This window comes from Arabidopsis thaliana, assembly GCF_000001735.4.
Source record: "Arabidopsis thaliana chromosome 1 sequence".
NCBI lineage: Eukaryota > Viridiplantae > Streptophyta > Magnoliopsida > Brassicales > Brassicaceae > Arabidopsis > Arabidopsis thaliana.
Window position 1 is genome coordinate 15807431 of NC_003070.9, and position 14056 is coordinate 15821486.

General features: G+C 36.2%; 1 pseudogene across 1 annotated transcript; it reads right to left on the reverse strand.

Moving 5' to 3' along the window:
* Nucleotides 1-6413: 6413 nt before the first annotated feature.
* On the reverse strand, nucleotides 6414-13893 carry AT1G42350 (annotated as a pseudogene; the record flags this gene model as incomplete). Its single annotated transcript has 1 exon — nucleotides 6414-13893.
* Between the last annotated feature and the right edge of the window lie 163 nt (nucleotides 13894-14056).

The window sequence follows — 14056 nt, forward strand, 5'->3', positions numbered from 1 at the left end:
TGTTAAAAAAAAAAACGGGTCGGGTTGTTTCAAGTTGCAAGAAAGATAATCTTTTAATAGATTTGAAAACAAACATAATTAACACTTTGTGAGACAATACAAATTCTTTTAAATGCTAACCTCATTTCTTTCTCTGTTAACTCTTCTCTTATCCTTTTTAATATCCAGACTTTCTTCAGATAAAATATTGAAATTTGGTGTAGAGAATTGTGGAGTAGGAGACTAATCCTTCAAAAGATATCAAAATGTAAGGTTTTAAAAAGGATACTAATCATTTTTTGTAAGACTTTTAGAAAAACAAGATTACTGCACTTTTGATGATTTTTCGGCTATTTCATCACCAACAACACGTTACGTGTTTTCATCATCACCCAGATAGCTCTCATACTGTGTGTTTGGCTCTCGGATTAAATTTTCAAATGTGTCATTCTCATCTTGCTGATATTGGTTAAATTGCCTTAAGTTTACTCCCTCAAACAAGAGATCGTCGTTAGTACTTAAGGGTCGAATTCCACAAAACACTTTTGTTCACACAATAGGCCTAAGTGTAAATATTAAGCTAGATGCGTATAACAAAACAAAAAGAAAGCAAGTAAGCAATAGCAGATTGATTGGTTGTAAGACAAGACAATAAAAACGTCAGGTTTAGGATATTCTCAGGAAATAGATGATTAGTAGATCTAGTTATAGCTCGGTTGTGATCAAACCGTTCTTAAATTCAAACACTAATTATAGAATAAACGGTGGTGTATCGTGAAACTCACTATGCCTAAAGTGAAAGATTCACAGTGGTGTGCCGTGAAATCCTATACCAAGACATGCATGCTAAACGAGTTCGATAAGTTCACCTTATTACATACCTATAAACCAAGCTCATCAAATAGTAGTTCTAGCAACAGATACTTATGGTGGGTATACCTATTATCTAGAGAGACCTAGAAGGAGTCTGGTTGGAGGGAGTGCGGACCGTAGTGACGGTTGCACGGATTTCTTTGGAGTGGAAGGGTGAAGCTAGATTCGTCGAATCTATGTTAGGTGGGGGGAGAATTGTAACGCCCGTGAACCGGAAAATCGGTTAGGATTTTTATTTAAATCGCTAGGTTTAATCGGTTGGGTTAATAAAAACCCTGAAGTGTGCATATAAAAGAAGAAAACTCGAAATTAGGGCTTTAGTTAGCATTTTTCGTTTTTTAAGGAGAAAAAGAGAGAGAAGTAGAAGGACCAGAATCGTTAGGGTTTGGGAGGAAATTGTTTTGACTTATCAAATCGTTGTCAAAGGTAACAACTTTGGTAGAGTTATTTCCAAGTCTTCTATCGTCGTTATTCATTTTACAGAAGTGGATTTGGTTTTAAATTCGTTGAGTTATTCGTAGTTTCATGAGACATGTTTTTCTCAGATGCGAATTTGGACCAGTGGGGATTGTAACTGAGATTGTGGTCTCGGCTGGTTTCTGATCGGCACGAGATTTTGTGGAAAGCTTCGTAACGTCTAAGGCTAGGTTTTCACAGGAGGGATTTGATAGTTAATGGTTGGTTTTTATTTTAGGTTTTCGTTTTTGAGACTGTGTGTCTTTGCTCTTTATGTCTAGTTTGTTTCAAGGTTGCTTTTGGTTGTTTGATTTGTTGTAGGACGTTTCTAGACTGTTTCATACGCAAGGAGAGTCTCTCCTGGTTATAATTGTTGTTAGAATCAGTTTGTTAAGGTGAGTTCGTGACCATGAGCTTATTTGAGCGATTGGTTTGTATGACTTGTTTTGTGTCATGATATGTAGGTGTGGTGAATGTGTTTTTGGGTGAACTGTTCAATGACTGGTCTGTTATGTTTTATTTGTGGTTATACTGTTCATTTGCTTGTGTGTATAGCTCGTAGATGGGAGGATCGCCTCATTAAGTATTTGTCATAATACTTACGCATCTCTTTCTTTTATGTGCAGGTAAAGATAAAGTGTGATCGTGAAGTCATGGCAATAAAGAGAGGATGATATAGGAACTCGTTTGGTTTATTGTTGGGTTTTGGTTATTGGAACCCGGTTAGGATTGTGTTAGAATTGTTAGTCATTTTTAGTTTTGTTGGTCGAATTATTTATTTATTCATAAAATTGTATTTTCGACTTGCGGTTTAAAAGTTGCTTTATTGGTTAGTTTAATTAAGTATTTATAGGAATATTTAATTATGTTAAATAAAAAAAAGGGACGGGTTGTTTCAAGTTGCAAGAATGATAATCTTTTAATAGATTTGAAAACAAACATAATTAACACTTTCTGAGACAATACAAATTCTTTTAAATGCTAACCTCATTCTTCCTCTGTTAACTCTCCTCTTATCCTTTTTAATATCTAGACTTTCTTCAGATAAAATATTGAAATTTGGTGTAGAGAATTGTGGAGTAGGAGACTAATCCTTCAAAAGATATCAAAATGTAAGGTTTTAAAAAGGATACTAATCATTTTTGTAAGACTTTTAGAAAAACAAGATTACTGCACTTTTGATGATTCTTCAGCTATTTCATCACCAACAACACGTTACGTGTTTTCATCATCACCCGGATAGCTCCCATACTGTGTGTTTGGCTCTCGGTTTGAATTTTCAAATGTGTCATTCTCATCCTGCTGATATTGGTCAAATTGCCCTAAGTTTACTCCCTCAAACAAGAGATCGTCGTTAGTACTTAAGGGTCGAATTCCACAAAACACTTTTGTTCACACAATAGGCCTAAGTGTAAGTATTAAGCTAGATGCGTATAACAAAATAAAAAGAAAGCAAGTAAGCAATAGCAGATTGATTGGTTGTAAAACAAGACATTAAAAACGTCAGGTTTAGGATATTTTCAGGAAATAGATGATTAGTAGATCTAGTTATAGCTCGGTTGTGATCAAACCGTTCTTAAATTCAAACACTAATTATAGAATAAACGGTGGTGTATTGTGAAACTCACTATGCCTAAAGTTAAAGATTCCCAGTGGTGTGCCCTGAAATCCTATACTAAGACATGCATGCTAAACAAGTTCGATAAGTTTACCTTATTACACACCTATAAACCAAGCTCATCAAATAGTAGTTCTAGTAACAGATACTTATGGTGGGTATACCTATAATCTAAGATCAATTTCTAATTAGCTACTCTAGAACTAGCATTAAGAACAACTAAAGATGAAGAATCCTACAGATTACCTAGCAAGGGGGCAATCTACTAAATCTAAATTCCTAATGAGAAACCCTAACCCTAACAAGAGACTACTCAGACATGATGGATGAAACAAACAACATATATGAATAAGAAATAGTTAGAAAATATCTTTTCACTGTTATTGAAATCTCTGAAAACAGGGTATGAATAGCTTATGAAAGGACTTTGGAACAAGTTGTTGCTTCTCAAGAGACTTTGAAAAAGACTTAGGTCTAAACAATGATCTTAAAACTATATATATAAGACCTAAAAAACGTGCATAGACTAATAATGAAAATAGAAAAGTCTTCTGGGGCAAATTTTCATATCTTCAAACTCTAAACCGTCATGGACTTTTCTGGGCTGCTACGGGTGTCGATTGACACCAAGAGTGTGTCGATCGATACTCTCGACTTGATCTGAAACTCAATTCGTTCTTTGGCTTATTTTCTTCAGTTTTTGCTCCAAAATGTCTTATTATCTCCATTCTTTTTCCTCTCCATAGAATACCTGAAAATAGTCTAAAAGGACACTAGAAATAACAAAAAGACTCAAAAACCTATATCTAAAACATAGCTAAAAATAATAAAAATAGGCTTATATCAACTGCAACAAAACAAAAATAATTAGTCAATAGATAATATACGTAGTAAACCTTTAAAATACCTATAAGATACATTGTAAACACCTTTTAAATAACTTTCTAAATACCTACTGAACCTTTAAAATATATTGTAAAACCTTTGTAAGACCTTTTAAATAGCTTGTAAAGATTTTCAATTATCTGTTCTTTTCTTTCTACTCTTGCTTCTTCTTCAGACTACAAAAAAAAGAGTACACCTTTTTAATTAACTTTTGTAAATCGATTTAAATACGTAAAATCTTTAAAAACTTTTTACTTACCTCTTCTTTCTTTCCTCATCTTCATCACATCTCTGATAATTATTTTCCTCCATTTTAATGTCTAAAATCTTCTCAATCAGCTCGACTCTCTTGTGAAGGTCTTCAAGGATTGTCAAAATCTTGTCAAGCGTCTCGTTATCAGATATTTTATTATTCCTTTTCTTTTCACCTACTTCTTCAAGGGCAGCAAGAACATCAACACATTTTGTATTCCATTCATTTTTCTTCATTTTGTAGACCATTTTAACAAGTTCTAGAACTTTTTGGAATTCTGTGTCATCTAGATGGAGATCAGGAACTAAAGACTTGAAGTCTTTTGGGTTTCAAATAATTGTATTCACCTCAATCTGCGAAGATACAATAACATTCAAAATATTGAAAAAGCTGAACTTCAAATCTCAAAACCATTCTAAAACACTTTTTAAAATCTCTTGTAAATCACTTAAACCCCTTGTAAATTCTTATAAAAGGACTTGTAATTCTACAAAAAAGAAAAAGCCATTTAAACCCTTGTAAATAATTTTTATACTAAGACATAACAATAGAGCTCTTCAAATTCTGTAAATAAACAAAAGTTTTCCTCAGATATTTGATTTACATGGTTTACAACCTTGGAAAACTTTGGCGTACTAGTGCTTTCCACTTCATTATCAAAGGATATTCAGATTGGTATTCGGTATCTCTAATTTCATATGTTGCACCAAATGTTGGAACTGCACTCAACACCCATATGGTTAGCGCGAGTCCAAATCCTCTCATATCGTATTTTTTGTTTGCCCACGGTTGGGCTGTGTACATCTCAAAATCAAAAGCATGTTGCAATCTTGATAAACGTATCTTCTCTTTGTCAAAAGGTGTCAACAGAAGTCTTTCAGTCAATAACACTGCACCAAGACACAACTTTTCATCATCTTCAACAGCATCTTCGCCTTCCTTAGGTTTTGTAACCAAACGATCTTCAAGGTCAACAAGAGTATTTACTCCTTCACTTGCCCAAAAGTACGGATCTTTTAACGTATCCTTGCCCTTTCGTCGAAGTTCCCTATGAACAGGTTCACATTGAATTCATGCAAAAACAAAAGACAATGTAAAGACATTTATTATAGGTTTTATAGTAAATACTTTAAAAGCAATTGTAAATCATATATACCCCTTTTAAAAGCTTTTAATATCCCTTGAAAATCATTTTATAACACTTGCTTATGCTTTAAAAACGATTGTAAATCATGTAAACCCCTTTTAAAAGTTTTTAATATCCCTTGCAAACCCTTCAAAATCACTTGTTTATCCTTTAAAAATGATTGTAATTCATGTAAACCTGTTTTAAATGCTTATAGTATCCCTTGTAAATCATTCTATACCACTTTCTTATCCATTAAAAACGATTGTAAATCATGTAAACCCCTTTTAAAAGCTTTTAATATCTCTTGTAAACTCTTCAAAACCACTTGTTTATCCTTTTAAAACGATTATAAATCATGTAAACCCCTTTTAAAAGCTTTTCAAATCCTTTGTAAATTATTCTATACCACATTCTTATCCTTTTAAAATAATTCTAAATCATGTAAACCCTTTTCAAAAGCTTTTAATATCCCTTGTAAATCATTCTATACCACTTGTTTATACTTTAAAATTGATGGTAAATCATGTAAACCCCTTTTAATATCCCTTGTAAACCTTTCAAAACCACTTGTTTATCCTTTAAAATGATTGTAAATCATGTTGTGAGGTTTAATCTTCAATACTCAACTCAGAATCACTCGATTCAAACTCGGCTCTCGTTTGTAAACAGATTTAACAATAGAGAAAGTAAAAGAACGAGGACACAGAGGTTTAACGAGTTCACGTTTCCTTAACCGGAAAACGCTACGTCTTGCCGGAGTTATCTCCGGAAATCCACTAGAACTTTGGAATCACTGTCTCATACAACAACTCTCACACTCAGAGCTTTCTCTCTCTAACCTCTCTCTTAATTGATAACAAACTCTCCGATCTAACAATCTCGAAAGAGGAAGAAGAAGATAAGCTAACAGAACAATGTGAAACTACCGAAATGCCCTCAAGTCCGTTACAGTTTTGGCAACTCGATCCACCTGCGTCTCTCATGGCTTTCTTCTGAGAGTGTTGCTTGAACCCTCTCTTTAATCGAGAGTATTCCATATACTTTGGCTAATCTTTAGAACAATATGGGCCACTTCTTTTAAATCTCCACCTTGGCTCTTATTGTCTTCTTAGTCCACTTCTGTTTCTAGTTAACTTGGATTCCCTCTCCGGTACTTGAGCTTTACCGCTTAGTGGTTAGTAACTAGGAGCATGTCCAATGCTCCTTCAAGTGTGTTCACCGGGTAACAGTTTTGTAAAGATATCTACTGGATTGCATTCACTCGCAATTTTCACTAGCCTAATCTTTCCTTCAGCTATGACATCTCTCACAAAATGCAACCTGATATCTGTATGCTTGGTGTTCTCATGGTGCACTAAGTTCTTCGCCAATGCAATTGCACTCTGAGAATCAAAATGTACTTCCACATAGTTCTGTGGGAAACCAAGCTCATTAGCTAAACCTTTCACCCATAGGGCTTCCTTTACCGCCTCTATAAGTGCCATTTACTCGGCTTCTATTGTAGAAAGAGCTACCACTTTCTACAGTTTTGACTTCCAACTAACGGTATTTCCTCCTACTGTAAACACATAACCTGATATTGATCTTCGAGTATCAAAATTACTTCCATAATTAGAGTCACAGTAACCTCTCAACAAGAAATCATCTTGTTTCCTGTAACACAACTTCTTTTTCTTTCTGCCTCTCATGTATCTCAAGACCCACTTAGTCGATTGCTAGTGGTCTTTCAGTGGTTTACTCAAAAACTGACTGATCACACCCAAAGGATAAGCAAGTTCCGGTCTAGTGCCTATCATAGAATACATTATGCTTCCAACCGTAACATCCCACTCCCACATAGTTGGGCCAATTTGTTTTGATATTATGATATAGCCCATAAATGGCCCAATCTCTTTTTGATGACAAACAATAGGGTTTTGTAAGTGTCATATATATTGGGGTATCTTAAGCCCTAAACTAAGTCAGCCACCATCATCATTGTTGAAACGTGAGTTCGTGAGCCTTTGTTATCGTCGTCGTAGTCTCCGCATTATCAACGTCGAGAGAACTTATTGATGTTCGACCCATTATTGTCTTTGTTCATGTCTTCTTCCAACATTAATGTGTTTTGTTTCTCCATAACCAAACTGCTATGATCTGTAAAGAAAAGAAAGGAGAAGAATAAGAATTGAGAAGATCGTGAAAGAGAAGAAGAGAAGGAAGCGGAGATGAAGGCGGAAATGTGGCGGAAGAGAAGAAATCATCACCACCGCAAAGGAAAGGCATTAAGAGATGGAGATTTCGTTTGTGTCATTAAAGAGAAGTGAGATGAAGCATATCTTAGTAAAATCAGAGAATGGGCAAAGCAAAGAAGGAAGAAGAGAAAAGAGGGAGGAAGAACATTTTCAAGATGGGGTTTTGTGAGACTCATTCCGGTCTTTACAGAAAGTATCAGATGACGATTAAGGTGTTTTTGGAAAGATTAGGTTTCCAAGAATTCATAACAACTGCCGGACTTTGAATCGGGATTATATTACAGAAATTATGTGTGTTTCTTTTAGGACAAGTAACTGGCAAAATATGTGGAATCCTAGAAAACAGTTTCGTACTATCTTCTTCGAGCCAACGTTTGGAGGTCCGTAACAACTCTGATCGGAACGAAATTTGGTGGAGAGCTTCATGGTATTACTGGGTCAATAATCAACGGTGGGATCACGTTTCTAACGGTTAGTTCCTGACTTCTGAGTATGTTTTCAAGCATGTTTTATTTGAAGTAAATAGTGATGAGTTTGTGTTGTTGGTTGGGAAATGAGTTCGGTTGGAGATGAAGCTTTGCTGGAGCTTTCATGACTCATGGATTCAGGTCCTGGTTGATGGAGAACCAAATTAGAGCTTATGATCATATGGTTACAGTAAAGATTGTCTAAGGGGAAAGAAAAGGAGAATTGAGTCTTCATCTTCAATAGGCCAAGGTGAGGGTGGTATTTGCGAAACATGGTATCATTTTCTTTTGTTATGCTTCTTGACGCATGATATGTAGGCTTAGATCTAATTGTTTAGGATTAGATTATTTGATGTTATGATTGAGAGTAAATGTTAGGAATGATGATAATGAACGATGGTGATGTTATGTATGATATTATAAGTATGTGTATGTTAAGTATGATTATGAGTATGTATGTGTGATGTATGAAAGACTGGGGAGAATCGAGCTATAGGCTGTGGTCTCCCTAGTAATGTGGACTGTGATGGGCCGACGGGTTACATGCTGGTCATGAAAGGCTGACGAGCCCGGCATGCATGGGAGTGTCCGAGCCACGAGGGCCAGCCTCCACTCATGAGGTTCTAGTTGTCACGAGGATGACTGGACCTAAGGATGTATACGTATGTATGTGCTATTATGGATTTATGGATACTATGTTGGTTATGAATGTGTTGTTAGAAGTTAAAGCATGTTAGGTTGATTGCATGTGTCAAAGTTTATATGTTATGATGATGGTTGTATAGCTTTAGAAAGTGTTCTATGTTTCAGTGGGCAGAGTTGATTCCCCTCACTGAGTATTCTTTACTCACCCCCTTTTTCTCCTTTTTCCTCAAGTTAGTAAAAGTGAGGAGTTGTGTGCAATATTTTGTTCGTGTGTGAAGTTAAAGAAAACGTTTTTGGCAAGATCAGATGAATAACATGTCGTCTTGGCCTATATGGCGGGATGGGTGTTACACCAACTGTGTTAGCATATGGCACAAACATCATTCTTTCAAATTTGTTTTATTACTCTTCATCTATAGCTGCTCTTAGTTTGAAATTTACTCCAAGTGGAGTTGATACAGGCTTAGATTGGTCCATATGAGTTGAACATAGGACCTTTTTGACATATGCTTCATGTGACAAAGATAGTAAACCAGCTTTTCGATCTTTAGCAATTTCCATGCCTAGAATCTTCTTTGCATCTCCCAAATCTTTCATTTCAAATCTTTACTCAGGAGTAACTTTAATTCTTGAACACTCGACTTGTCTACTGAAGCAATTAACATGTAATCTACATACAAGAGTAAGTAGATGTATATCTTGCCTAGCTTCTTATAGTAAACACAACTGTCAAAAGCACTCCTGACAAAACCTACTCCTCTCATGAATTCATCAAATATGAGGTTCCACTGCCTAGGAGACTGCTTAAGACCATACAGAGAGTGTTCATCTAGGAATCCGTGTAAAAAAGCAGTGTTCACATCCATCTGCTGCAATTCCATACTGAAATGTGCTACCATTGACAGAATGTACGTGATAGAAACATGTTTCACAACAGGTGAGAATATTTCAGTATAATCAACACCTTCTTTTTGTGTGAACCCCTTGGCAACCAATCTAGCTTTATGATATAACCCTATTTTTACAGTTTTTAACTATGTTTTAGATATAGTTTTTTGAGTCTTTTTGTTATTTCTATAGTCTTTTCAGGTGTTCTATGGAGAGGGACAACAATGAAGATGAGGAGACATTTTGGAGCAAAAGCTGAAGAAAACAAGCTAAAGGACGAATTCACTTTTTAGATCCAGTCGATCGACACCAAGTTGCGGCCCAGAGAAGTCCATCACGCTTTTAAGTTTGAAGAATTAGAAAATTGCCCAGAAGATTTCCCTATTTTCATTAATTGTTCCTGCACGTCTTTTTAGGTCATATATATAGTTTTAAAGTTCATTGTTAGACAAGAAGGAGTTTTCTATCAAGTTCTTTTTGAGATATTAAGTTATTCATCCCCTGTATTCAGAGATTCATTCAGAGATTTTCAATAACATTGAAGAGATCTTTTCTAACTCTTTTCTCTATTGATTTGTTTATGCTTTCTCACTCAATCATGTTGTTTGTTCCAATCTTCATGTCTGAGTAGACTGCTTGTCACTAGGAATTCATATGATTTAGTAGATTGCCCCTTTGCTAGGTGATTAGTAGGATTCTTCATCTTTAGTTCTTAATGCTAGTTCTAAAGTAATTAACTAGAACTTGATTCCAGATAATGTATATACCCGCCATAGGTATCTTTTACCAGAACAACTATTTGATGAGCCTGGTTTATAGGTGTGTAATAAGAATTGGCCTATCTACTAAGATGAACTTATCGAACTCGTTTAGCATGCATGTTTAGGAATAGGATTTCACGAAAAGCCACCGGGAATCTTAGCACTAGGCATAGTGAATTTCACACCACGCCACCGGTTAGTCTGATGATAGAGTTTGAGTTTAAGAACGGTTCAATAACAATCTAGCTATCACTAGATCTACTAATCATTTGTTTCCTGAGAATATCCTAAACCTGACGTTTTTAATATCTTATCTTACAACCTATCAATCCTGCTATTTGGTTATTTTTTTTTTTTCTTACACTCTTCTAGCTTAATCTTGACATTTAGCTCATTGTGTGAACAAAAGGACTTTGTAGAATCCGACCCTTAAATACTGCAATCGATCTCTTGTAGAGGTTTTAAGGCAATTTAAACCATATCACTTTATATCTTGGTGCTTCCACTCTAGGTATTCTTGCATTTCTGGTGAAAATCCATCTACAGCCTATGATCTTGATACTCTCAAGTTTATCCACAAGATCCCATGTGTGATTCTTTCCCATTGACATCATTTCTTCTTTCATGGCTCTTCTCCATTTATCCCATTCAGGGTCTCTTAGAGCCGCCTGGTAAGAATTTGGTTCCAAGTGATCACCATCTTCAGTGAAGAAGGCAAAACTAACCAAGTTTGACTCATTATACTTTGGGTTTGACTTAACCGCTCTTCTTGCTCTATCTCTAACTAACTGATAGTCACTTAAGTCTTCTTCTTCTGATTCAGAATGATTCTCCTCTGAAACTTCAGTATTATTCTGATTATGGACTTGTGTTTGAGAACTAGTAGGTGATCCAGTGTCTTGACTCGTACCATTCTAATCGTTTTCCATCAAAGTAGCTCCACCTTGATCTGCTATTTCGTGATCAGAAATAACACCAAAAGAGTTAAATCTGATGTTTTCTAAGTCATTTTCACTCACACATGTGTGTGAGTCATGTTTCAGGTCTTTGTACATTTCTTCTCTGAAGATCACATTCCCGCTTATTACACACTTCCTTTCTTCCAATATCCAGACTTAATATCCTTTAACACCTTCAGGATAGCTTGTAAATACGCTTTTCTTGCCCCTAGGATTTAGCTTTCCCTGGTATGCATGTATATAAACCAAACATCCAAACTTCCTCAAACCTTTCAAGTCAGGTAGTGCACCAGTCCATTTCTCTTCTGGTAAGTCAAATTCAAGTGGTGTAAAAGGTGATCTGTTTATGAGATATATTGTAGTGAATGCTGCTTCTACCCCGAATTTCTTATCCATACCACTTTCACTCATCATACTCCTAACTTTATCCATGATAGTTCTATTCAGTCTCTCTGCAATTCCATCTGTTGAGGTGTGTAAGCACATGTCTTGTGCCTTACAATGCCTTCGTCTTTGCAAAATTTTTTGAAATAATGGTTGCAGTACTCTAGACCATTATCCGTTCTCAGTTTCTTCACTTTCTTATGAGACAGATTCTCTACCATCTTTTCCACTCAACAAACGTCTCAAATGCTTCATCTTTCTTCTTTAAGAAGTATATCCAGACTTTTCTTGAGTAATCGTCGACGACTGAGATGAAATATTGGCAGTTACCTAAAGAGGCTGAACCCCACCAGTCTAAGTGAACGTACGTTAACTTCTCCTTGGTAACATGTTGAGCTGGTGCAAAACTAACTCTATGGTTCTTACCATATACACAGTCTTCACAGAACATCAATTCCCTTATAGCTTCTCTCTGTAGACAACCTTTTTTAACCAAAATTTCCATTCATTTTCGACTCATATGACTGAGCCACCTGTGCCACGAAGAGGTCTCATCTTTAGACGCCACAGAGGCATATGATTCCTGATAACACGGCTTTTTAGCCCGTTTTATCTATTGTTTTCTTATGTTTCAGAGAGCATTTGGTGCCATTCTAGAGCCAATTAGAGGAGAAACACGTATTCTAGGTGCCAAGAAGGTTTTCAGAGTTTTGAAGCTAAAAGTATCAAAAGGCGATCATTCCAGTAATTTATAATGGAAAGCTAGAAGATATTTTGGTATGAATGGAAAGCTAGAAGAGTCAAAATTAACATCGAAGTCGAATAGAAGCAATCCATGAAGCCGTTTGAAAGATATAACCTGAAGAGTGAAGATATGTCAAGAACCGGCCGTTTGGAAATAATAAGTCCAAAAAGCATGCGGCCAAGGAGACTTGAATCCTAGCAGCTCCGAGTAGCTCACCACCAACCATTAGGTCACGCCCAAGTCCTTCCCTCTTTGTGCCACTGTCATTAGGCTCCTTCCCTGAAGCCCATGACTCGGCCCGATCACTTACTTATCTAGCGGAATGACGTTCTTACCCCTAAACCTAATTCTTGGCCCTCAAGTATAAATACTTATTCTAAGCCCTAACCCTAGGTGTGCCTTCATCACAAGCGAACCCTAGCCGTTGCCGAGAGCTGCCAACTCGTCGCCACACCTATTGAAGATTGAAGATCACCATCTCTTTCTCTTTCTCTTTCTTTTTGTATAAGACTCTATAAGGTGGAGCTTTGCCTCTTGTGTTCTACATTCAAAGAACTAATCTCTAAACCCTTTTTAAGTTTTATTCATCTTTTTGTTATGGTTTACTCAACCCAACATTTGATTTGCTCCTTTGCCATGAGCGAGTAGAACTCTAGTTGGGTTTGAGGGGGTTTCAAAGAGGAATTCATGGGGATTTTTAGATCAAAAGTCTAGGTTGGCAGTTTCTATGGCTTTTTTGATCGTTTACACTATTCTTTCTAGTTGAGTTTAATTTTAATGCATGTATGTCCGGAACGCCACCTAGTACATGATCTTAGGTATTTTATACTTGGCAGAATCTTGTATAATTGCCTTAACTAGTTTAACTGAATAAGGAACTAACCGTTGCACGCCCGCCGAGTGATAGGGACTTATGGACTAGAATCGAATTTGAACTTAATGCTTTGATCTTGTAATTTGAAACCATGTTAGCACCTACTAGCCGTCAGGGTAACTGAGTACCCAAGATATTAGTGAGAATAGTCGGCTTTCACCGACTAGCCGTTAGGGTTAGCTGGTCTTGATAAAGTTTCATATGTCCGAGAATTTGGAAGTAAACAAACCTAGCCATGTTATCAGCTAGATTGAGATCTATACCTTATTGTTGAACCATGACATCCGGAGAAACCCCCGAAGACCTAACACTTCTCCCTTATTGCTTATCGTTTACTTTAGTTACTTGTCTTTTATTTTGCTTATTCACTGCATACAACAACCCCCTCTCTTTTATTTGGTCCTAGCTTCACTCTCTTCTAAAGGATTTCTCTGAACTACTTCTCTCCTAGTGGATTCGATCGTAAAGTACTACTCCGATATAATGTGCACTTGCAGTAGTCGTGTGGTCTTTCAGGTATGAGGCGAAATGAAACACGCATCAATTCCCCATCTTCTGCTACTCCCTCTGGAATGTATTGAGTCTCTCTTTTCTGCCCTTTTAAGAGTAGAACAACCTTTCACAATCTGTAAAACTCCATCTTGAGATTTAAACCAACACCCTTTGACTTCTAATGTTCCCAATGATATTAGATTTCTTGTCATATTAGGCATGTATCATGATATAGCTCAAATTGCCTTAAGCTTACTCCCTCAAAAAAGAGATCGTCGTTACCACTTAAGGGTCGAATTTCATTGAGCTCTCGATGTTCACACAATAGACTTATGATGATTGATAATAAGTTTTTAAGTCAATTGTCCTAAAACACCAATCATGTCGTTGTAGTATTTTAGGTTGTCAATCCAA